This window comes from Poecile atricapillus, chromosome 5 (assembly GCF_030490865.1).
Source record: "Poecile atricapillus isolate bPoeAtr1 chromosome 5, bPoeAtr1.hap1, whole genome shotgun sequence".
Classification (NCBI taxonomy): Eukaryota; Metazoa; Chordata; class Aves; order Passeriformes; family Paridae; genus Poecile; species Poecile atricapillus.
Window position 1 is genome coordinate 6,933,888 of NC_081253.1, and position 25,906 is coordinate 6,959,793.

At 40.1% G+C, this 25,906-nt stretch overlaps 1 protein-coding gene across 1 annotated transcript in view; it reads left to right on the top strand.

Moving 5' to 3' along the window:
- The first annotated feature begins 8,290 nt into the window (after positions 1 to 8,290).
- Positions 8,291 to 25,906, top strand: part of NCKAP5 (NCK associated protein 5) — a 352,741-nt gene continuing 335,125 nt past the window's right edge. The window contains exon 1 of the mRNA XM_058840560.1: positions 8,291 to 8,503. The gene's annotated coding sequence lies outside the window, so the exon portion shown is untranslated. The remainder of the gene's footprint in view (positions 8,504 to 25,906) is intronic.

Below are 25,906 nucleotides of genomic sequence, written 5' to 3' on the forward strand. Positions count from 1 at the left end.
AGCTGGCTCTGAACCTGCTCCCTGGGCTGGGGCAGGACTGTAACACTCCCTCAGGCCTCTGCCGAGGGTATTTCCCGTGCTGGGCTCCATGCAGGGAGCAAACGTGGCCAAGTTGCTTTCCAGAACCAAAGTAATTTATTTAAAGCTGCTCCAAATGTCTCTGCAAGGCAGAGCACAGCACTGTGTGAATACACCCAGCACCAGCACTGCCATGCACTTCCCACAGCCACTAATGCTGGAACAAGGGGAATGGAAAATGCAGCTAGTAAGCTTGCTAGTAAGCTACAAGAATTTATCATGTTCAATTCCAGATGAGCAAAAATTTATCACAGATCGACTGTTTGCTGTTAGTCATGTTTGTGTTTATACTAACATCGCTGAGCCAAAGTTGGATCATGTGATTAAAGTAAACAGGGACTGACACATATGCAGGGACCTGTTGAAAGATTTGAGGAAAGTTCCATGTAAAAAGAGACAAAAAGTTGATCAGTTATTTTATTTAGATCTAATTCACATGGAAGTCAGCATTATCTGATTTTATTTCCCTGTTGAGGCTGTTTCTTTTAACCATGAATTCCCATTAAAACAGCTCTTTGACAACAAAATTAGTCAGTCATTTAATTTTAATGTGTGGCATTAAGTAAGCTGGGTGGCAAATTGTCTTCTCAAACAGATTGACTTATTTTACCTGTGGGAAAGGAACAGCTGAACAGCTAGGAGGGAAATCTGCCAGTTCAGAAAATTTATCGTAACTTCCAGAGCAGAGACGAAATTGTTTGGTTTTGAATGCTAGTTTGCTTTTGATGTTTTAATCTAACTGAAGTCTTTGTCATACCATTTGAAATTATCCTCAGGGTTTGAAGCTATCAGTGGAACTTGCAAAAGTAATTGATACTTATTCTGTGTTGTTCACTGTGTTTATATGACTACAAGATGAGTTTTTCCTCTCTTTATAGCATGCAATAAAATCTTCAGCACTGTAGTGGAGAAGGCAGTGTGGTAAACTAGAACAGCTTTTGTTTGATATACCTGTCCTTTTCTATCCAGAGGAACAGGATGGAGACTTTTTATTTATTTATTTTTTTTTCAGGAAGACTAGGAAACCTTTCTGCTCACAAAAATAATTTGGTGCTTTTCCATCATCTTTTTCTCAAGGAAACCCTTTGGCCTCTTCTCCTAAAAAGTGTCTTGCTGGCTGTTATGAGTTGTATTTCATGGATTTAAAGTAATCACAGCATTCTGTTGAGATCTCAGTGTGTCTACTGTTTATTAGTACAGCTTTCTACAACCGAGGACTTTTTCCAGAGGAGGGCTGAGAGGCCTGAGGACTTGCACTGAGTTACTTTTGAGTAAGACTTCATGCTATTGTCCAGGGCACCACTGACAGTGCTGGGAGCAGTAATTCTTAGACTTCAATCTGTTGATGTCTTTTCTTGGGCTTTAAGCGAGCTGCTTAACCCTTGAACATTTTACCTGTGATATGGATCAACTTTCTGCAGATTTTGTGGGTTTCAAGAGACCAGAATACTGGCAATGCATTTCAGATAGCCTCTTCTTGATAACATGATAACATGATAAAATGAGAGGGTTTTTATTAATTTATATTGTGTGTCATAGTATGGAATTACATGGTATTAAAACCAGGCATGTCATTACAGCTCTCATTTACTAAGTCATCTGCTGGAAGCAATTCTTGCCTGCCCTGCTTTGGAGATGGAATGGAAAGACCCAAAGACAACTTTAAATTATAGTAACATATCTCAGAGTTGTTTGGAACTGCTGTTTTCTTTCTTCCTTTAAGACAGGATGGTGCTGAGTGATAATTATGATCACTCTGGATATATGTGGCCTGGTTTGGCTGGAGCCCATGGTGACACTGATGTATTGTTGCCTCAGGCATCATTTTGGCCACAAGAACTGGTTAACAGTGTGTGTGAGTGTGTTTGGCAAATGGTGGGTGATAGGACTGATCAGCTTGTTACTAGGTCCTCATCAAGCACATGAAGGGAGATGGCAGAGAGGATTTGTTCCCTCCTCTCTCTGTGGCAGGGGCAGGAATTGGCCTTTTTTGTGTATCTTCTCTCTTCTGAGTATAGAGTGTAGAAACAGGAGTAGCTGCACCCAATGAAAAGAGCTTCCTATGGCAAGCACAAGAGCAAAGAGTGAAACCCTACCAGGGGAAAATGTAGCCTGTCCAAATCAGTTCATTACTTATTTTCCCTCCACGAGCAGCAGTACATAGGAAAAAAGGAGAGACAGATTATCATTTAGAGTGAAAAGGTGGAGGTGGCTTACAAATGGCTGAGAGGCAGATGACAGCTTTTGATTTTTGTGGTATCCCTCTGAGAACTCCTTTTTAATTCTGCATTATCACATTTGGTGTTAGTAGTGCCATGCGTTCATTTATTCGAGGGAATTACTCGGAACTGCTCATTATGTTGTGAATTTGCATAATATGTTTAAAGGCAATTTAAATAAAATTTATTTCAGATTTATGGAATCTTCTCTGAATAATTTTTTCTCTCAATAATCTGATGTGCTGTTACCTCTGTGCCACACTGTGTAAGGCTAGACCTTCCAGCCAGATTCTTATCTCCATCTGGTGCATGCATATGGGGGGACAGTTTATAAAGCCATCTGAAATAAATAAATTGTGTTCCTTAGTTGATCTGAATACCATCTCCTGTACAAAGCAGGAGCTATGAAATCCAGGAAATCCTATGACTAAGGGATGAAGAATGCTGTTGTATTGTTTGCTCTCAGTTTGGGAAGACAGTCCTTCCTTTGGTGTGTTAGGTGTCAGGATGAAGCAGGACAAGGTTAAGCATGGAGTCAAGAGTGCAGGGCTGCAGGGCTGGCAGTGTCTGGGCAGAAATCTCTGCTCTGACATGCACAGAAATGTGGCTGATTACTCCCATCCAACGGCCAGTTCATTGATTAAAAGGGCAAATGGGCTTCCATCCAGGAGTGCAGCAGGAAAACAAAGCTAGGCTGAAAAACAAGACTATTTAACCATCTGAAAGAGCATGGGGCCATCCCAGCTGCTGCAGAACCTGTCACAACTTGGCTGCCAAGAAGCCAGATGCTTGCATCGGAGGAATGTGTGTTTCACAAGCCGGTACCTCTGCTGCTGACACACAGCGACATGTCCGAGGAGGCAGCAGGAGAGTGCAAATTAGCCAGCCTTCCCATTAGCTGCCAGCCCTGCTGGATCACTGACACCTGTACAAATACAAGCTTTCATCAGAAATAGATTATGAGAGTAACCTTCTCCTCATGATAGAGACCACTTTCAATATCCAGCAGGGGAGCCCTGTGCATATGTGAAGTTAAACACTGCAGAACCGATTTAATGATTGGATCCACTGGAATCTGAATTTGCAGAGGCTTACTTGTGTGATTAAGGATATAAAAAAACCTTTGAACACGCATTGATTTTGGGCCTGCTCCAGAATCCACTAATGCCATCGATTTCAATTAATTCTGGATAAGGTCACTGGTGGTTGAATCAATTGTTTGATTCCAGAAACAACAGGAAAGGCAAAGAAGGAATAATGACTTAACCTATGGAACTAAGGAGAGTCAGTCCTATGTACTTATATTTTGTAATCATATTTACAATATTTCTGAGTTCCCTTGTAATTAAAAAATCCAGGTTCTAACTACTTCTTCCAGTTTCAAGTGGCAAACACTCAAAACAAACTTTTTATGATTTGCTTAATATTGTATTTTACAATGAGGCAATTTGTAGTGAAAGGCAATGTCCTTTAAAGACATCCCATCGATTTTCTCCAATGAATGCTTTTCATAGAATTCTACTGAGGCAAAAATTATGGAACTGAAAAAGATTTAGAAATTGATTGCAAATCAGTGCTATGGCAGGAACAATCATATATGCTCATTTTAGCTCTCAACTCATCTGAAAAGGCTAGATTAAACATTTCATTTTAGACTTTCTTTTTCCTATGTGTCAGAATCAGGTGTCAAGGCTTCATCCTGACACTTAAGGACAGGATTTCCCAAACTGTGGGATGTGAGTTAGAGCAAATGTTTCCATATTAAAGTGCTCTTCCAGGAGGCAGAATATCATATTTTTTAGCTGCAGGAGTGAGAGGTACTGAGGAGCACGTAGGTTGTTACAGAAGCTGTCTGGGAGCTCTTGGAGAGGGCAGCAGGGCAGTGCCAGAGCACAGATCCTGAGGACAAACCAGACTGATGTCAGCCCCAGCCCTGCGTGTTGTTTCTGTTACTGGTATATGCTATTTGCTGCTTTCTCTGAAGCTTAAATTCATAAATGTGACAGAAGAGAGAGCTATTGTTTGTTCCAGCAGTAAAAACTGCCTTTGCTAAGGACCTTTTCCCTATTTTTGACATGCAGGGGAGGTAAAAAGCTTTTAAAAATCACCTAGCAAGGCTAAAACCAAATTATCTTTGTGATCAAAAGCTTACCAGCCTGATCAAACTGCTTCAACTGAAGGCCAGTTTTTGACAGTGAGTATCTGAGGAGATTCATATACTACCCTCACACCCTTCCTTTTATTCTCTCCACTTATTTCAACTTGTCAGTTGTTTATCTGCTCAGCCAGCTACCCCAGGAAAGTGTTTACTGCGTTAACTTGTGACACCTCACATCCTTGTGGGTAGGTACATGTTTTGTAAGACATACTCAACTGTGTTGGTAAAAATGAGCATAATAGTGATGTTCAAAGAACATTTTGCTCTTCAGTACACTGGAGAAATTTCCATGATATTTTAGGAACCAGCTCAACACTTTCAACCATGTGCAGCTCCAAAGAGGGCAAATCCTGCAGCCTACAATTTGTGTAACTATTTTATTTTATTTTTTTAAAACTTTCACTCCAGCGACCTAAGTATTTACTGTAGGATAAAAATACCACAGTTTTGGATTTTATATTCTATCTGTTGGGATTTTAACAATTTTGCAAAGACTAAACTGCTCTTTGGCCTGTCACCTTGTCTGTCCTTGCCCCAGCAGTAGCTGGAGAGTAAAACAAGGCTTTTAGATGGGTTGGTTGTCTGAAACTGCACTGAATCACACAGAACTCTCAGCACAGTGGGACATCTCTTGGGGAAGATGCTCTTAGCTCTTTCCACCTGCCTTTTAACTCTTCAGGCTGTGGGTCTGATCACTTCTGCTGCAGCTTTAGGGGCCTGTGATGAGAGACTGAACCTCGAGACCCCTGGGTCTAAGCTGTTTCCTGCTCCTGAGCTGGTAAGAAGTGAGCAAGCACATCACAAGTTGAGGGATTCCTGCATGCTTCAGTAAAGGTACAGTTTAGGTGACTCAATCCCAGCCAACCATTGAATTTTCCAGGGAGATGTCCTTGTTTTGGGTTCTTCAGTGAGGAGGAACTTTCTAAGTTAATAACAAAGCAGAGTCAAATGTGGACAGTGAACCTGAAATTCTGTGGATTTTGTGTTCGTATGAGATATGGGGTCTTTAAGAGGTCCTACCCATACTGCAAGAAGTTAATTGACAGGCTTTCTTTATATCTGTATGCACTTAGATCAGTTTGTAATGTCTCACCTGTCTGCTCATTAAAAATGAGGCAATACGAAGCTGAATTATTTTCTCAGATACAAGAATCATTTCAGCCTACTGCACATCAGGCCAGGAGAAATGACTGCAGCCCATGACATTGAATTCTCTATCTTTTCACTCAACCTGCAGCTAGTCCAGGACTGAATTCTGCTGTTAGTTTTGTTCTAGCAAAAGCTGTGGCATTCCTGCCAAAAATAAGTTGTATCTGCACAGCCAGCAGCTATATCTTATGACTTAGAATAGAAATTAGATGGATAAGTGCACTGACAGGGTGAGCTAATGGCCACTCCCTTAATAAGTGCTGTAATTTGAAGAATGCAAAATCTGTTTGTCCACCCTCATGGCAATTCTCTTCTTGGGAAGAATAATTTGCTGGTTAAACCCACAAATCTCAGAACTCTTTTTTTTTTTTTTGTGCATTTATTTTTACAAGAACCACCATTTCTGAAAAGCTCAGAAAAATTGCTTTCAGGCAACTCACGTCCATGCCTCTGACCAGAGAGATGTGAGTTGTGTGTGTGCTGTCCCAGTCCTGCTCACCCAGTTGTGCTTAGCCTGGAAATGCATTAACACACCCTAGGAAATTTAGTAAGTGCTAAATTTTACTAATCTTCCTGGGAACAGGCTGAAATTTTCCTTAAGGCGCGTCCTTTTTTATTTCATTAAGTACTTGGCTTTTTCAATTAAACTAGTGGTTTCCCTCTTTTATGACTCTATACTTTTCTCCTTTCTTCTGCACATGTTTGTCTGCATTAGTGTCTCAGGGAAAGCAAGTTTTCTCACCAGGAGAGCCTCAATGTAACCTGTGTTTTGAAATTTTATAACTACTTCTAATGGCAGGTGAAAAAATGAATTTAATCCCTTGCCTGAGAAAGCACACTATTAATCTGTGACGTATTTAAGCAAAATCTAACTCTTCTGCTGATCTTATGGGTTTGCTTCTCATGGAAAAAGCTGAAGCCTTATGGAGCTGTATATCCAAGCACAGGGCCTTGCTCATGTTTGCTTAAATGGCACTTGTGAAGCTGGAACTAAAGTTGTATGGTTTGAAATTGATCTGATTCGATATTATGTGTTAGTATTTATTACTCCCATAGCCCACTTCATCCTCCAAGTATTTTGAAGACTTCCTGGATCAGACTGGCAAGCTCTTAATGAGCAAGGTATAAAACCTTCCATTGCTGGGTGCAATGGAAGAGGAACACAGCCCTGTGTATTTGAGCCAGGGAGGTAAATATAACCCAGAACTACACAGCGTGGTGTTTCTTGTGTGCTACAGGCTGATTAGCCGCAGGAATAAATATGATGGATTTACAAAAGACCTTCATCAAAAGTACAAATTTATATTTTAGAGGCAGCAAGCAGCAGAGGTAGCAATTGCCTACATGAGCAGTTGCAGTGAACTCAGCACCACTGTGTCAGCAGGGTATTGCTGCCACTCAGGGCAAGCACCAAGAAAATCGGGCACTCTGTTATTAAGGTCACACAAATGTTTTTAATGGCACTCCTTCAGTCTAAAAGCAGGCTTTCAGCTGACTGCTCTTGTTCAGGTGTGTAATTGCATCTAGCCTGATTTACAGCAGATGAGGATCTGACCCAAGATTGGTTTTCTCTCTGTAAATACAGGCAGAATTTGGGTTGAGGCTTTTATGTGTAGCAATTAAAAAAGCAGTGAAAACTTGGCTTCCGCTCATCCCTGAGCTCAGGTTTCGCTTGTTTTGTTGTTTGTGGGATAGTTTAGGCTGTTTAGATGTGAGTGGCCAGGTGTTTCCAATATTGAACCTCTTCGTGTGGAAACGCGCACAGATAAGAGAGCTCAGTCTGTCACAAGCCTTGGTGAAGCTCTTTCAGCGTTTGAAGTTCTGACTTGAAAGGACTGACTTCTGAGAAATCAAGGCACAGAGTCCCAGCCCCTCTCTTTCAGCAGGAACTCTGTGACAGATTCAGACTAGGAGCTGGACTAGTTCTCCAGTGAGTGCCCTGTGCCTCAGTGGGAGCTGAATGTGTGTTTTGGCTCCACAGCGCTGCTTAGTCTTGGAGCTCCCCTCTGAGCAGGAAAGGTCAGTATTTATGCCCTTAGCACCTTGTGAATGACTATATTTGATGCTGTTTCTTGCTTTCTTGTATTTTCATCTTTGGAAAGTAAGAGGGTTTTCTTCAAAATGTACTGTTACTGAAGCTGAGCTGCCTTAAATCTTGCAAAGGATACAAAAAAGTTTATAATTCTGTAACTTCAAATTTGGAATCAGTTGAAACTTTCATTTCAACCTACTAAAGTCCTCTGCTCTGTGCTTTAAAATCCAGGCAGGTTTGCACCCATATCGTTAAACAAAAGAATTAGGGGAAATTCAGTGATAAATTGTGAAAAAGGCAGTGCTGGTGTTTTCTTTTTTCTTTTTTTTTTTTTTTTTTTTCCCCTGTGTTCTTCACGTGGTGAAGCTGTTTAAGTTTTTCTTACTTTTTTTCCTTTCCCTGCAAACACTGTTTAATCATTCTAGAAAAACATCAGTTGGGTAAACAGAAGTATTTATATGTGTAGCCCTGAAACTCCTACTAAGATGCAAATTGTGCTGCAGGGAAGATAGTTTGGGCTTTTCTTTCCTCCTCTCTTTTCTTTTTTGACAGTCGGTTAATAAAGACTCAACAATAAGCAGCTGCCTGTGATGTCATTTGGGACTTTGTCCACAGAGCTTGTATTTACAAGTACTGAGCAACTACATAGCAGCAGCAAACCCAACTATCAGCAAACTTCATGTCTGCTGTTACTGAAGGACTTTGGTGCTGTGGAGGGTGTAGAAAGCTAGCTCTGTTCTTCTAACCACAGACTTTTAAAGCTCAGTAAATAAACACTGGATAAACTCAAGAGAATTTCTGGACTGCGAAGACTTCTTACGGTTCTGAGTTCTCCAGGGCTGGCATGTTTTGACTGAACTGCTGCAAGTAAGGCTTTTGCTGTTTTGGTGTTTCTATCATCTCTGTAAAGCTTATTTTCTCTAGGAGTGTGTCAGTGTTGTTATTTGTAGTTTTGTTTTAATTAAAAGAGTGGCAAGTATGTAGTTGTTAGGAGTAATTACAGCCATGCATCTGACTGAGGTTCAGGACAAATGAAAACTTCATTCTGGCTTTTGTTTGTATGAGATTACGCTGAAGTGGCTCTCTCTTAATTTAAGTGATGAAACTTTAAGATTCTTAAAGTCTCCTGAGTGCTGTCATTAAGTGAACAAAATCTGGGCTGTCTGAAGGTTGTTCTCTTGTAATTGAATTATATTTATTTGAGTATTTGGGATTATTTAGAATTTTTATTATAAATTCCTCTTAGTTTTTTTGTACAGTTTTCTTTAAAAATTATTTTGTTTCTTATGCGGGCATTTATTTCAAACAGAACTTGATTATTTTTCATTTTTAGCTCCTGCTCAAGTTCTGGAGGTGTATAAGTTTAAAAGAGAGAATCATACAGTGCTTTGAAATCTGATACCTTTTGGATAGAATGAATTCTCGATTATATGAGAAACTGTAATTTTTGTTTGGAGTGATTTATGTTAAGAATCACATCACATCCTGAAATATCAAAGCAGAAAAACTCGCATTCTGGTAGCTGCTGTGAAAAAACTTGCAGTTCTGCCTGCTGTTTGTGGGATACAACTGTTTTTCTGACCAGAGATTAACTAATTTTCAGGACAACTAGCTGTGATTGGCATGGAATTATCTGTGTTTGACAGAGGAGTAAACTGGTCCATAGATGTGGTTTATTAAAATTTAGTTTACCCACTTCAAAAGCAAGTAACAAACCCCAGGTCTCTTGCTTCTCGTTTCAATCTTTCACCAGAAGCCCATTCTAAATTACTGTAATTTCAGTTGTAGTGGCTTCTTCTAGGATGTAACATAATCACAGTACTGTGTATGAGGAACTTTTTATTACTGTTTACCTCTGCTTAATGATCTGTCTTTGTGAAGACAAAGCACATTTCTGAGAGTTGAAATCAGAAAATTATGATTGGCAAGTGTATGAGGGTAAGCCAGTACAAATCAATCAGGTAGGAATCAGAGGGTTCCTCATGAATTATCAACACTATTTATTTTAGTTTGCTTTCCTTGCTACTGACTTTGTTTACAAGGCCTCTCAGTCCCACTCAGCAACAGATTTTTTGGGGCTTCTTATTAAGGTCAGAGAGGCTACAACTGCAGATGCCCCTCTCAAGTGACCCTGTTTCTACAGCAGATCAAAACTGTCCAGCTCTTCTTTTTTGATGCTATAATGTGGCTTGGCATGTCAAAATACTGTTCAATTCAGGAGCTGTTGTTCTGTCTTTGCAATGGAAGCATATTCTCCTGAGGGGTGGGGGGAACCAACCTAAATTTAGCTCTGCATTAATACCATGGGAATGGCAAAGGCTTTTGGTGTTTCAAATGGGTGTGTAAATAAGAGCGTATTTTTATTCCTCAGGTGTTCATCCTCATTTTTGGGAAATGCTATTTAAAAAGTTTATATGGTCTTTAAAAGACATTTTTGTGGCTCAGAAGCTTTCACCAAACACAGGAGTGAAGAGCAGAGAGTTTTGATAGAAGCCTTCCTTTGGGGAGATGGAAGGGGTTTGGTCCTTATCACTGACCCCTGAGAGCCAGACTTTCCTTCCCTCTGTCACCTTATGGCCAATAAAGGTGATCTGCTGTTGTGAATTGATAATTTACACTTGCAAAGTTTCAGATGTTGGTGGCAAATAAATGGCTTTGAAATCTTCAAAATAGTTAGAACAACATGGGAATAAAAAAACCCTACTCACATTCCATTTATCCTTCTCACCTTAATTTTAAATGCAAATTCTAGTCTGAAAAATGTGAATTTTACAGCTTTTAAAGAAAACTTCATGGGTTCCTATGGTATTGTTTTTGTACATGAATTGTGTATAAGTGTGTGGGAGGCTTAGATTTATGGAAGTAGAATTCCTGCCCCAGTAAATGTAGAGCAGGAGGGTACAATTCCACTTTAGTCATGAGCTAATCTTCAGCTAATTCCCTTAAAAGCAGAAGCAGACACTCAAAACCTGATGAGCCCGTGGGCATCCAATTTTCATTTTCCTCTTTTGCATTTTCCTTCTCGCATTTACATTTTCTTTCTTATATACCAACGTAGCAAATTAGGATATAGATTGAGCTCACTTTTCAGCCAAGGGATGCCCTGGTTGGATTTTTCCTGAGAAATCTGCCCATGGACACAGAGTATAATCTGATAATATTCTGGGATGGCATTGAAAGGGACAATTGCCAAGAGAATGTCAATTCTTTGGGCTTTCTCACTACCTGAAAAGAAATGGAATAAGAGCAGACTCCAGCCTGTAATCGTCTGACAGGCGGGACTGGGGTTGGGATAAAAGATGCAGAACAAAGGTGTCAGAGGGAAGCTCAGCTGGCTGAGGAGCTCAGCACGGTGCAGCCAGGGCCAAATGCAGCAGGATGCTCTGCAGCTCGTGTGTGACTCTGCACGTGTTCAGCTCCTGGCAGGACTGCAGTTATGCTGAAGAAATGCCAAAGCTGCCAGAATACCTTCAGAAGTGAAAGCATGTAATATGCTGTTTTATTACTGAAAGAGGATAAATGTACAATGTAAATAGAACATGAGCCATTAACACTTGTAATGCTCTGTTCTGTACTGTCTACTGATAGGACTCGAGCAGCATGCAGGAACCTGAATTACATTAGGTTTTCCTTGATGGTTATGTGAATTAGTCATGATGTTTTCAGGATGAAAAGTTAGATAGCTATTATGTGAAAAACTCTTGGAAATCTTTTATGTGCCCATTGCTTGGCATTCAGGTGGATCAGATAAACGGGGTTTGTACAGCAGCAATGGCTTCTGGAAACGGGCTGTGACATTGTCTATGGGCTATGAATGATGCAGACCCTGAAAAGCAGGTTGGATTATGAAGCAGTGGATAAAAATTATGTTGCTGAAATGTGGACTATTAATATTGACACGCAGCAAGAACAAATGCCACTGTTAAACTGCATGTTTGATAAGCTTTCCACAGGACAAATCTATTTGTTTTCCAGAGCCAAGCCAGCCTTGGACAGTGTGTGCACACAATAGGTCTGGACAGAATCAAATACATGTCACAAATTATTTTCTTTGACAATGCTAATTGATTATTATAATTCATCGTTATCTAAATTGTTAAATTCAATACTTTACTGTATCCTTTTGTTTCTTTGTTGCTCAAACATAATACAAATAGGAAGAGTTAATTACCACATGCAACAACAGAGGCGAATTTCATTGTCTGCTTCACTTTGATTGAAGCTGTATTGAATCACAACGGAGGATTTTCAGCAATGGTGGGGAAAAGAAGGAAGCAGGAATTCTTTTGCAGTGGAGTTGCTTTTGATGGGAGTTAGCATTTGTATTTCAAACAGTGTCCTCTTGGCAGCTGGGATCTATTATGCTCGTTTTGCCTATACTGTGTATTAGCTAAATGTGCAAACTGAAATCACATGTGTGCATCAATCCTGTGGGGAGTCAGTGGCAATCCCTGAGGAGCACAGCACAACTTCACACAAGTAGGGACTGCATTTGTTTCTAAAATTACTTACTCCTCTAGATATGAGCACTTGGCTTGTTTCTTCAGTGCTCTGCTGATGGCCAGAGCTGCATCTGGTGGGTGAAAGGAAGTAATGCTCTCCTCAAGGGGATTCTGGAGAGATTAAGTGATGACTTAATTTATGCAAAGTCCTAAATCTCTGGTCTACTCTTTCTTCTAAGATTTGGTGTAACTGCTGTAAAATGTAGGATCTTTTCTGCTGCTCTGAAATGATCTGAAAAAATGCTAGAGTGGTAAGATTTTGGGGGGTTATTTTGCCAGTAGAGGGCCATGTTAAACTGGATAAAATACCTCTCTCCTGGACTCACATTTTCAGTGAAGAGCAGCTTAAGCATATGGTTGTTTTCAATGGCAAAATGAGAAAATAATTAGATCTTTTAGAAGCTATTGAATGATTAATTATTTAAAATCAGAATCACATCACTTTTACAGTATGATGTGGTTCTGTGTCAGTCTAATCAGACTGAATTTTGGCCTTTAAAATACATTGCACCTACCTGTTTATTCTAAATTGTTCAAGGTTGATAGATAGAGCCCTAATAAGTCATTAAGCTGATGTGATATACAGCAGCAGCATGTGCTTTTGCTATAATGACACAAATGAGGAAAGAATTGTTTTTCAGAGGTACAATCACGTTTGTTTTTGATGTGGCCTATAAACTAGAACTCATTATTCAGGTTCTAGTGCTGCAGGAGTTGACCTTTGGCAAAATATTTTGTTATCCTCAATCTTTTATACAGGTCTTTTGTGAACTCTGCTCAGCTCTCATTTTGCTGATTGCATTTAAAGTCATTTATTGCACAGTGTTTGCCCTTCTAGCAGATGTTAAAGGATTCCCTGCCTCCCCCTTAAAGGCTACTCCTCCACAGCATCTAATTATAACCTACACAAAAGATTAACAGATGTTATAATTGTCTTTACTCATTGATTAAATAGTTTCTGCATGATTTGCTCTCTCTTCCTCTCATTGCTGATTTGTGAGGTCTTTCTCGATGAGTCTCATGCATCTGCAATTTGTTAACAGTGCTGTCTTCAGTTTTTAACTTTTTGTGTTTGTGGTTCAGTTTGAGCAGGTTATTTTATTGCTATTCTGCTGGAAAATGTGATAGAAATGTGTTTAAAACAGGTGCATGAATACCTGCTTTGATTGCACACATTCTTGTTCTTACTCTTCCTTTTAACCACTCTATCTAAAAGATATGTAAAATGCAGACTCATTTTCATGGATTTAAACTGGATACTGGAGGGGTAAAGGCTGAGAGTTGCTTAGCAGTGGTTTTGTCCCTATATTTCAGTTACTACTTGTGGAGGAAATTAGTGGCTGAGAAAATCAGTTTAAGAAAATTCCTAGGAGGAAATCTCTAGTAGGACTTTGCTAGTAGAACCATTATAAAACTGTTGTTTTTTGTTTGGTTTTTTTTTAATGTGGTTTGTCTCTCAGTTTTTCCACAAAATTAAGATTACTCTTTCTTGAGCTAATTGATCTTGTCTGTGTTTTGTTCCCACATTGAGGTAAAGGCTCTGTTCCTGGATGGATCCATGGTCTTTCCCCTACAGCACAAGAGTGCAAACTTAGCAACAGTTGTTTTATATTCTTATAAACCTTATAGCACCTTGAACAGGGCCAGACCAAACAATGTTCCTTTTCTGAGCGGGAAAACACCTTGCACGTGTATTTAAACTGCTGGGGATTGATTCTACCAAAGTGTCCTTCCCAGTTTAGATTCTGTACACGGTTTTCCCACTTTCTGTCATTGACACAGATGTGAGTAAATGATAAGTCCACAAAAACTTCCCTGATAATTTTGGGAAGTCTCTCAGTTCTATGAAGCTGCATCTGCCACAAGGCCTAAGCCTGAAGGGCTCTGCCTTGCTTTGGTCCAAATTGGTGCAACAAGAAAGAAAATGAATGGAAAATATTTTTCTTACATTTTCTCAGACAAAATCTCAGAATGGGTTAAAGAGAAGCAGGTTAAAGGCTTGAGGCTTGTATTATGGGCTTGGTTATTCAAAAGCCATCAAGTATGGTGAGCTTTCCCCAGCCCATCCCCCAAATCCTACTCAAATACCAAGCTGTTTCCTTGATTCCTAGCCAGAGAGCCACCTCATTTTGAGGTTGGGCTCACCTCCTGCCAAAAACATTTTAACATTTTTCACTACCAAAAATACTTGAGTTCTCTGTGGGTGTCTGGGAATATTGATTCAATTAATGCTGGTTCATGCATATGTAGGACATCCTATATGATTCTACTTTGTTGGTGCTGTGTGTATTTTTGTCTTTACGGTGAACACCATACATGGTGCTGGCTGTGAGATTTTGACAGAGAACCTACAGCACCATAGGTTTTTATTTGGTTTTTAATGTTGGTACCTAACATATAATTAGAGAGTTTTAATAGTGTGATTGATAATCTTTGCAGTGTACAAGAGCATTTGTCCAGGGACTTGAAACTGCTCTAGAAACAGAGGTACTTTGTTTGTAAGATTAGCAAAGAACACTGCATCCTCCTTGTTTTTAAATGACATCTCAATGCCCCTGAATACTTGGAATTTATGAGCTGGAGGGAGCAGATTATAGATTTGTAATAAGAAAATTCCAGGGTGCCAACTGTTCTTGCAAAGTGTATTTTAATCATATGGACACCTGTCCACTACCAACTTGTAATATTTCTTAGAGGTCACTGAGCAGCCAGCTGATGGAAGTCACTTTTATTCAATATCAACCTCATCTGAGTTTGAAACACTAATCCAGAGGTGACATGCTAAAATCCTAATTATCAATAATTAGAACTGTTTAATCCCCATATTATGCTAGAGGTAAAAGGCCCAGGTTCTCTTTGCAGTTACATATGAGAAACAGAAAATATTACAAGTTCAGCTAAGTCATTAAGGATTTTCAACATCTGCTGCTATGAAGGAAAGCACTAAAGTGAAACCTGGCGTAACATTTTAATAAACAGCTCTGTGTTATGTCACTGGCTGTTAGCTCTAAATTTTGAGACCAAGATCTTCATCTATATTTTGAGGCTACAGCGGTAAATGAAAGAGAGCACCTAATGACTGACAAGGGTAGCAGAGTCTACAAGGCCTCAGGTTGGCCCTTCTCCTTGTCTCTTTGCTTGAGAATCAGTAGACTTGTCTAGGATTTAATGATGTGCTTTCCTAAAACTAGTAAATTCCTTCCTTTAAGCTACAGTTCTGTCCTGGCATTATTGATTGGGAATGCATCCAAATGTTCATGGGAAACCAGTTCTGTCATTTATATTTACCAATTTATCTTTAATCAAGCAAATTGCTTTTCTTTTTGATTACTTGAAAATTCTCCTGTCACAGGAAAAAGCTTTAATTTAAGACATTGCTAAGAATTTATCACCCAGATGATAGTTTTGGGTGCAGTCCTGGGAGCAGAATGGTTTGTAAAGTACACAGCCACACGCAGTGCACCACAAAAAACCAAGGGTTTTCCTTGTTCATGGAAGGGAGCAAATCATATTGATGGGTCCTGTCTCCCCAGCAAAGCACTGAAATCTCACTTTTACCCACTGGTGGTGTCTGTGTGAAAACAAGTTATGCTGTACCTGTTTTACTTATTCCTCCCTACCTGAACTCCAGGTTTGGATCCTATGTATCCCTGAGGATTCTGAGCTTGGATGCAGAGTTCAAGAGCTTGTAACTCTGGGAAGCATAACTGAGACCCTCCTGAGGTCCTTAATAGTGACCTCCTTAACCAGCACTAGCTGGGGGTAGATTCCTTTAGTTCCTACCTTGCTCAGCTCAGAATTGGTGGAGATTTAACTCCCAGGATCCTCATCCAAGAAGGGGGGATGTGAAACTTTGTGTATTTAGGGCACAACCTTGGGCAAGAAGCCCCATGAAGGCCCTACCTGGCTCCTCTTCCCTTTCCTGCAGTCCCATTGAGTTTTTCTTCTCTCTAGTAGCTACAGGTAATACTTCTGTGAGCAAGGAAAACCAGAGATGAGCAGCACTCAAGACTGCAGCAACCTGCTTAATTCCCCCACTATAAAAAAAACGGGGGGGGGCTGCTCTAATTATTTTTTTTAATGCTATTTTAATGCTTCCTAGTTTCCCCTGCAGGGAGGATGGTTTAAATCTGTGGAGTGAGTAGAGGATATCTGTCTCACCTACATAGCTGCTGTTGGTGGCAGATTCTTTTCTTTGTTGGTTTTAATTCAGTTCTAGCTGAATTTCTCCCATCAAATTAATTTTGACAGGACAGCAAAGACATGCATGAAAACCGAGTGTCTTCCACTGCACAGTGCAGAGTTTGGACAGAAGATTATTCCTCTGTTTGAGTTTATAGTGATGTGCACATCTGGTAGATAGAGAAGAGTAATGACACAGAGAAGAAGCTCTAATAGAAAGTTTCACTATTAAAGGCTTTGACAAAGAGGATTTATTCAGTAAATGACACTTATATATTACTGCCTTCACAGGGCAGTGAAGAAACTGAGACAGGAGAAGTCAGTGAATCAACCTAATCTCCAACTCAAAATATGGGCAAACTTCTAGGGTTTACCTGAAATGAACGAAACAGATTTTTTTTCTTCCTTGCTTATGTTCAAAACTGTTCTTTTTCCAATAACCCTGGATTAATATAGCTTATGTAGAAAAATCCCAACTTTTAAAAGTTTTATTTAGTCTTGAAATGCACTTTAAAATTTACAGTGGATCATTTAGAACATGCAAGTGTATTAACACTTTTCCCTTCCATACTAATAGTACTTTTTATTTCCCAGCTGAATTTTGAGCTAAATAGTAATATTGAATAACTTTGGTTATTGCAAGTCTGGAGAGGTGCATAAACTATACACTTAAAGGCTTTATTTAAATCTGCATAGCCTTACTTCCAAGAAATAATCTAGGTAAAAATTATCCACTTTGAGTCGTTACATGAATTCTATAGAGAAAAATGGATGAAAAATTCTGTACCAACCCAACTGTTGTTTCTACAAGCAAAGACATCTTTCAGATTTTATTGAATAACTGACTTATGAATTGCCAGTGGTTTTGTTTTTTGTTTTTTTCTTTTGTAATTGAACTCTTTTTACTTTGCATTCAAAATGGACTGATTCTTGAGAGACAGACTAAAGAATTCTAATAGTATAGCTCCTTTCTTTCTAATATTTTCTGGATAGTAGTGTATCCATAATCCCAAAACACTGGATTATTGTCTGTGATAGCAGTCTATATGTTCACTGACATTTACTTGGTAGAACTGAGGGCAGGTGAGCTAAAGACTGAGAGAATGGCATAAAACACAGAAGAGCTATGAACCTTTTAAGTAGGAAATTCATTATTATTTTTTTAAATTTACATTTTTATTACATTTCTGGCAGATGGAGAAATTAGAAATCAGTGTGTGACAAGCAGCCTTCACACTGAGGAACTGGAATAAGCACTGCCAGCAGCTGATGGCATGGGGAGGAAGGATGGAGTAACATTTTTTCAAAAGCAAAAACCTTTAATTGTCTCTAGTGTGAATGAACTACAGCAAAGCACAGAGATGTTGAGAGGAAAGGCAGAGCAGACTCTTCCTCATCAGGGTTGCTGGACATCTCACTTCTGGCAGCATTCTCACATTCAGTGTTTATTTTGTACTTCATCCTGCCTTATTTTTTCATATGGTTCTCTGCATTGGATTTCACTTTAGGTAATTTCTTCAGCTACTCAGCATCATTTCCCCCTCTTTATTTCTTTTCAGCCTGCTGTCAATAAACCTAATCAATTTCTCACTGTCTCTAATGTTAGGATATGTCCCTCAAACTTGTGTGGATGCTCATGCCTTGACACTTTAGTCTTCTCTTTGTCATTGTTTAAAGCTGCTATGAAGGAAGTGGCTAATTGTTCCCCACTGAGTCAATACTTTAATATCTTTGCTGCAATTGTATGAATTCCACAAAGTTTGTCTCTATCCTTTTGGCTGAATTCAGCAACAGAGATGAGATTGTTCTAGAATTGCAGGGATAAGAGGTGGAGGGCTGTTTGGTATGCCAACACTGTGCAGTGCTCTGTCACCATTAAGAAAATATGCATGAAGAGAGAACATCATTCATTTTTAGTGTTTCCATGATAGTTTTCTTAGCCATAAGCTGAAGGTGGAGTTTAATCAACGTGTATCAATTCCTTTCAAATTTATGGTCTTGATATCCCACAGTCCTGCATGCTCTGCTGTGTAAGAATAAAGTGAACTTCTATTGGCTGGGATATCTCCCTGGAGTTTTCCTTTATGTCTGCTCATCAATGTATAGGGAATACATCCCACAAAAAAACTGAAGGTGGTGGAGCTGAGTTGTACCCTGTCTCCTTTCTGCTGTGACCATGAAGTACAGACACTGCTGAAGTGGGCATGAGAGTTGGAGCTGAATCCTTTCAGGTTACTCTTAGAGGATGTTAGGTCAGCTGAAGTGAGAGTAGACTTCTAACTTCTGTAAAGGCTGAAAAAGTGGGGAACAGCTGAAGGATTTCAGTGCCCATTTTTATAGGAGCTAGATTAGTTCTGGTACCTCCAAATCCTGCTCTGCTTCCACATCTCTTGTTTGTCTTGTCTGTGGCAGTGAACAGAGGTGACTGCAGAGTCCAAGGACTTGTAGCTGTCCTAAGTGCACAGATATACAGAGCTCTGAAGGCATTTGCACAGAAAAATAGTAATACATGAGTTTTTTTCTGACAGAAATGTACATTGTGTTCTGTGTGGGAAGCACCTGGAGCTGCTCAGCTGACTGAGGCTGTGTGTTCTTGCTTTGCTCCCTGCTCGTCTATCCCTTCAAACCAGGGGCTCAGTTCTGGTTTGGCTGGAAGAGATCACTGCTGTTTTTCCCCTCTTGTTCTTCCCCAGTGTGGACTTCAGTTATGGTGGGGTGGAGGAGCTTCTTTTCACATTATGCAAACAGAGGAGTGGAGCCCTTTCTCAGCTGCCCCCTTCCCAGGTCATGGAGGGATGGCGTGTATTTCACCGTACCTTATCTTCCCTTATTTTTCACAGGACAGAATGGGATTATGAGCTTGATTCAGCTTTTTTTCCTGGGCTGTTATTGAGCTAATACCCTCATCATGAGGTTACTGCCTGTAATGCAAGGACAGCCCCTGGCCCACTGGGAGTGTCTGTACAGCAAGGTGAAATGTGAGACATTGTGTTACAACCCACAAAGCCCCAGATTCATTAGGAACAAATTCTGCAGCCTAGACACTGACATTTCCCTCTGATGCAAATGACTTTGGTTATCTAATGATGCACAGAGCTGGATGCTGAACGTGTTACTAGTAACTAAGGAAACATTTTTACAGTACTTACTTTCTTTTGGGAGTTTTCCTTTGAGCCATGTGAGCATTTTGAAGTGTTACCCAGTACTCTGAGGAGTAAAACCAGATGTCTGAACACTATGTGAAGATGGTTTAATAATTCCTCATATCCACTGAGCTGGAATACCACAGTAAATAAATGATCTTTCATTCCTTTAATCTCTGCTGGCAGGGAGGACCAAAAGGGGTTGCATTTATTTGGGATACTGTGGCCATGGCAGACGTCATCATCTCTTTTAGCAGTGCAGGTGGGAGGGGTGGAGTGCACACAATGAACTGTTGATTTTTAGTGGTCCCTCTGGACTGTGATTACAACAGATGGGCAGGCAGAAGAGATGCTGACTGAAATGCATCTGCCTCAGAGAAGGAGGGATCTTTAGGCACATTTCAAAAGCTCCTAGTTCCAGTTTCAAAAGCTGGATTGGCAAGCCACCATTGCTTGCAACAGAGACCCTGATACAGATCTTACATGTAGGTCTGAAATGCTTGGACTTTCTTGAGTAGTGCCTTGATTTATACCAATGAAAGAAATATGAGAATAAAACACAAATCAAACTGAGCAAAACATAGAAAACATGAGTATGTGTTTTAAATTCTTTCCTTCAGTTAGTTGTCTATCAAACTGATCCAGATTCTGGATTTAATTGCATTTGTTTTTCTGAATATGGGGACATATTAGATGAACTCGATGTCACTGCCTCTGAAGAAGATCTGTAATTCAGTGTTTGAGATTTTTTTTGTTTGGTCTCTGCTGCCAGTCAGCCACTTTGCCATGAGGAATAACTAGCCCTACTAATGATGTACTAGATTAGAGGTTGCTTCTAGTTGATGCCAGAGGTGTCGTTATTGGGATATAAATGGGGCATTTGCTTTTGAGCCTTGAAATCACCACATCACCCCGTAGGTCTGTGAACAGCAACAGTGACATTTCCTCAGGTCCTGGAGTTCAGCTTCTGCAGGTGGCTGGAACTGACTATTTCTGACTAAGCTCAGCTGTGGTTCCCAAGGGAGACAAATGTGTGTTGAAACCCCCAGAGGCAGCTGCTGCTGTGTTCAGAACATTCCTTTTGCAGGTTAACAGCCTTGCATTGCTGAAAGAGGCTCAGTGACTAAGGGAGTCCATGTTTACCACATAATAACCTATCTCACATCATTTCTAATAATATTTGGTAATATGTAATATATAATTATAGGTGGTTAGAAAATGAGCCAAGACATGGGAGCTTTGGATCTAATGTTTCCTTTAGCCTGAATAGCCTCAGTCATGCTTGGATATCTCTTTCTTGGTTACAGGTCTTACAGTGTTCTGAAGGATTTGATTTCAGTGCAGAAGCTAAGGATACAGAAACGCTATTGTCATAATCTGTTTTTTATTGATGATAACCCTATAATATATCCTTTTTCTTCCCATGCTGTCCTGACTACAGATTCATGCATTCTGTCTGCTTATCTTTCATCATTTTTGTCTTGATAATTTTATTGCATGATATGAATGCTTCATATGTCCCATAAAAGCAAACAGGGGAAGGTAATCCTTTGACCTTTCAACATTCTTTGGTGTAATTTACTGGCGATTTCTCTCCTCCCTGAGGCACGGCCCTGAAATCCTATGATAAAAATGGACAGCCAATCCAAATAGAAAACATTGAAAAGGTTAAAGCTTTGATTATGTTAGTCTATAAATGTTCATAGTCTTTTTTTTTCTGCCAGAAAGAAAATGAAAGCTGAAAATGGCAATGGATGAATCATGCTTATTACAGAATACGGAAATGATATCGGTTCAACCCATTCTTGTTAATGCTGAAAGAATATAATCTTGTGCCCTCTCATTTTATGTCACTGCAACCTACCTTATCCTCTTAAAAGAATGCATGCATCCATTTAATTAACCTGGTGAGATACTGAGATATAAATCTTTTAAATGCTTCTCATGCAATTCATCTTGACAGCTGTCGTAGTAATAACATCTTTAATGCCATATTCTTTATTTTCTGATGTATTGAAATTCCTGGTATTATTTTGAGCACACTGATAGGTTTGCTGGATTTAAGCCCTTAATCTTAACTTGTTTAAATCCTAGGAGCAGTGCTATAGAAAGCTTTACTGGTTGTTTAGTTTGCTGAATAAACGGAAGATTAGTTTGCATGAAGAAAGCATAAATATGTTTTGAAAACTGTGGCTGAAACAGGGTGGAAGGCTGGGATGCTTTCTTTCACACGTGTTTCTAGAATGTTCTAGTGAGAGTCTCTTTGCTGGCAAATGATCACCAGTGAGAAATTGCATGAGATTATGTGCTCTACTGATTCCCTTCGGAGGGATGGGATAAGGGCAGGAGAGATCCACAGCATTTGGCTCTCCAATGAGTCATCCTTTTGTGTAGACTGCCACATGTCAGTGTCACTGTACCTCCTTAAAATCACAGAAAAATCAAAGAATTATGGAACAGTTAGGGTTGGAAGGGACCTGTGGAGATCATCTAGTCCAACACCTGTCCAAGGAAGGGCGAAAGATGAGCAGGTTCCTTGTCTAGCTCTGGCCCTTCCCACACTTCTTTGGGGAGCTACTTTATCATGGCCTGGTATATGATGGGCAGATAGTGGTAGGACAAGGTGGAACGATTTTAAAAGAGGAAATGTTTGGGTTAGGTGTTAGAAATTCTTGACTCTCAGAGGGTGGTGAGGCACAGGTTGTCTGGATAAGTTGTGGATGCCCCTTCCCTGACAGTGGGTCCAGGTTGGACGGGGCTTGAAGCAACTTGGTCTAGTTGGGTGGCATCCCTAAACATGGTGTGGAGCTCGGAACAAGATGATCTTTAAGGTCCATTTCAACCCAAGCCATTCTATGATACCATGACTGCTGGAAAGTTTTCAGTCAGAGCTATAGGACCACTGGATTAGGGAGTTTTTTGGGGCCTAAAATAACTTGCAGGGCACAGTTGACTCTGGGCACCGCCTGTACAGTTCCAATAAACTTTGTAACAGCTTCAGAGAGTGTAAGGAATTTGTGGTGTATGAAAATTAATTATTCCACCGGAAAACAACAAAAAAAGACAAATAGAAAGGAATATTATTTTGCCCAGATATTTCAGAACCACTTGATACATTTTTTAATACGACTTTCCAAAGCCAGTCTATATCTAGGTATATAGGCAGAATGGTACAGCAGTGCTGTGTTTGCTGTCTTGTAATTCCCATAATATTCTACTCATCTAAGCATTTTAGCTTCTTGCATTGGAATTTTTCTAATTTAATTAACTCATTAATGCTGCCACATGGCACATTCTCCTTCCCTGTCTGCAAAAATGCAGTTTACTAATCTAAATAGCAACCTAATCCAGTGGGTGTGAGTGCATGACATGTACATTAGTGCTAATGAACTGCTGACCAGCCTCAGCAAATACCTGGCAGTATTTGGCATTAGGCAGGGCCTGCCCACGGTGCTGCTGTGAAATACACTGGGGCAAAACAAAAAGCATTTAGCTAAGTGTCAGGTTGCAGAAGTGCTGATGTTGTTGCACTTTTCTATTTCCCAAGCGTTGAATTTTGAAACACCAACTCAAGGGAGAATTTAGGAATTATTTCTCTGCTTTTTCACTTAAAGTCATGACCAAGCTAAATACCATGATGGGGAGAGATAAGGGTGAGGAACTGAAATAATTTTCATGGTTGCCTTTTAATGACTAGGCTGAATGGTTTGAATACTCTGCTGTTAGGGGAAGAAAAAACCCAACCTCTCAAAAAACCAAGTGAAATAATAAAATTCATTAGTATAAGCCTAGTGTATTTTTACTGGCCTATGCCTAGCAAGGTAAATGTAGTGATTTTATAGAGCTGGACATTGGTCTGTTAAAAAACATCAACACCCTAATATTGGAATCCTTTTTTTTCTTCCAGTTCTGGGAGGCCCTGATAAACTGTACTTACTATACCTTCCCTGCAAAGACCGCAACAAAAGCCAATGTATGCACAGTGGTGTTAACATCAGAGCTGGCAGAAGAAACCCAGCTGCAAAATGACACACTCAATTCAATTAGGTTCTTAGGAAACTGAATCACTCCACAGATTGGTAATGAGATATAAAATCTTTCACCTTTAGGTCACCTGTTCATTCTAACTAACATTTGCATTGATGACAATTTTTACTTTCTCATTGCTGCTTCCTGACCTATGCCAGTGATATTGCTTCCCTCCTCCTCTCTTTGCTGAGGGATAATACCAGTTCTGGGTGTTTTCTCTCATCTTAAAGTCTGGCTGTCAAGCAAGCAGGGCTAACAGAGTAGAAAAAGCATTTAAAGGTGATCACTGTGTAACTCTGGCCTCATTCTGTTACCCAGTAGTTAGATTCCCACAAACCACAAATCCTCTCCTCTTGTTAACACCTGGGAAAGACAAGCTGGCTGCTGAGAAGGAATACCTTGTTGCCCCACGGCTGTTTTGCCTTCTGGCAGCATTAAGCTGTGCAAAGCCAGGAGCGGGGAAGCTGTATTGTATCTATCCTGAATTTAAACAAAAGGATGCTGGTTTGCAGAGCTGTCATTTTTGTCATGTGTCATAACTGTTAAATTTATGTATGTTGGTAAGAGAAAAATAAATACAGTCCATTTCCAGTTACCAAACAGATATACTGTGTGCTAGTTCCCAGCTGGCATATGTTGGCATAACTCTGTTGAAATGTGACTGCAGTTTCAAACTGCCTGAAAATATCTTGGATGCCTGTCCAAGGAATACGATGTTGTACGTTTTCATCAGCTAAAGCAATATACATCAATCATCCTTTGTTACTGCTAGAAATGAAGAGGGTATTATAATCCAAGAAATTTCTCGCATAGATTTTAGAGAGTTCTTTTCTATGTTAATCACATCATTTCTCCAGGGCATACTTTTCAAGCCATCTCCTGAAATAATGAACATTCTTGTACTGAGTAATACAAATAACTGCACTTTAGGATATATAATCAAGCTGATGCCTCTGGCTTGCTGGCTTCCTGAGCAGTGAGGGTAATACTCTATTGAAGCAAGATCACACTTGGGTCTTCCTCTGAGAGTTTTTTCTTTGTCCATACAAAACCTTCTGCCCTGAGCTCAGTGCAAACCTGAGAATACTTTGGGCAAACATCTGGCATCTGCATTCTCTTAGGCTGAGCCCCATACTCTTCTTGGGAATACAGCCTTTATGGCTGAGTGCTCCAAACAGAGTGCCTGCCCCCGTATGCTCAATATAGATGAACTCTTTTGTCCCTTGAGGAAGAGTCCTTCAGCAGAAACATTTCCTGCAGCACAAAGAACTAGAAGATGAGCCCCCCAAGATCTGGAAATATATGTGAGTGCAGTATGGGTGAAGACACCATAAATCAGATGTGACTCTGCAGTGGTTCACAGTTTCACCAAGGTAAATGGGATCATCAGGGTCTGAGTGCTGATCACTGGGGTCTTTGCTGTAAACATTGACAAGTAAATTGGTCAGGGAAGGCAAGTAAATTTCTACAGACTGTTTCTTGCTAACACAAAAATAGTATTTCTGATGATTGGGAAAGCTGGTCCTCAGCACTTTCGTGTTCTAAGACTGTTCCATCTGGAAAATGTTCTCCTCTGCTGAGCTTCCCAATGGACATGTTAGCTCAATTTTGAGTTTTTGTTAGTCTGTTTGGTCTCAGAGGAAGAGAGATTTACTCAGAAGGGTAATTTTTTTCTTTGTGACAAGCAGTATGATGCACAAAAATTCCCGTTCCAAGATGGAAACTTGTTCTGTTTTTCTTAAGTGCTTCACTCTGATGATCATTTTTCTTTAAAGGCCTCCTGAGATGGGTACTTTGAGGCATCAACATATGTTGGTGCAGGTGATGTATTGTATTATCTTGTCTGATAATTACCTGTGATTCAAAAGGTTGTGTGTTTAGCCTTAGGTGGTTAACTCTTCAGAGAGATGTGTGACAGCCTGCTAAAGGTAATGTGCAGAGGTGGGAGCTCCCATGGTGTGGGAACGAGTGGAGCCAGCAGGTCTGGAGCTGCTGCATCAGTACCTGAGTAGGTCCTTGTGCTCTTCTAGGTATGGCTACAGTAAATCCACTTCAAGTGCCCAGGGCAGCATATAAACTGTAGGAATAATTAATAATAATCCTTCCTGCTTTTACTGCTAAACTAGAATTTGGGGTGGTTCCACCAAATACCTGCAGACAGGCACTTAACTCATATTGACCTTCCATGGGGATTACTGGCTCCAGCTGCAGCTCTCACTAGCTCATTCCTGAGTGGTTCTGTGCTCAGCAAGGGCTCCCTTGGTGGAAGTCATACTCTCCAGGCATGATGCATGCTCAGGAGAATGATATAATGATTATGTAAGGTCATGTGCTGATTTCTGGCATAATCACACAAACAGTGTAATACATTGCTGCTGTGTTTGTTTAAATCTACTGCGGTGTTTCTTTTGCTC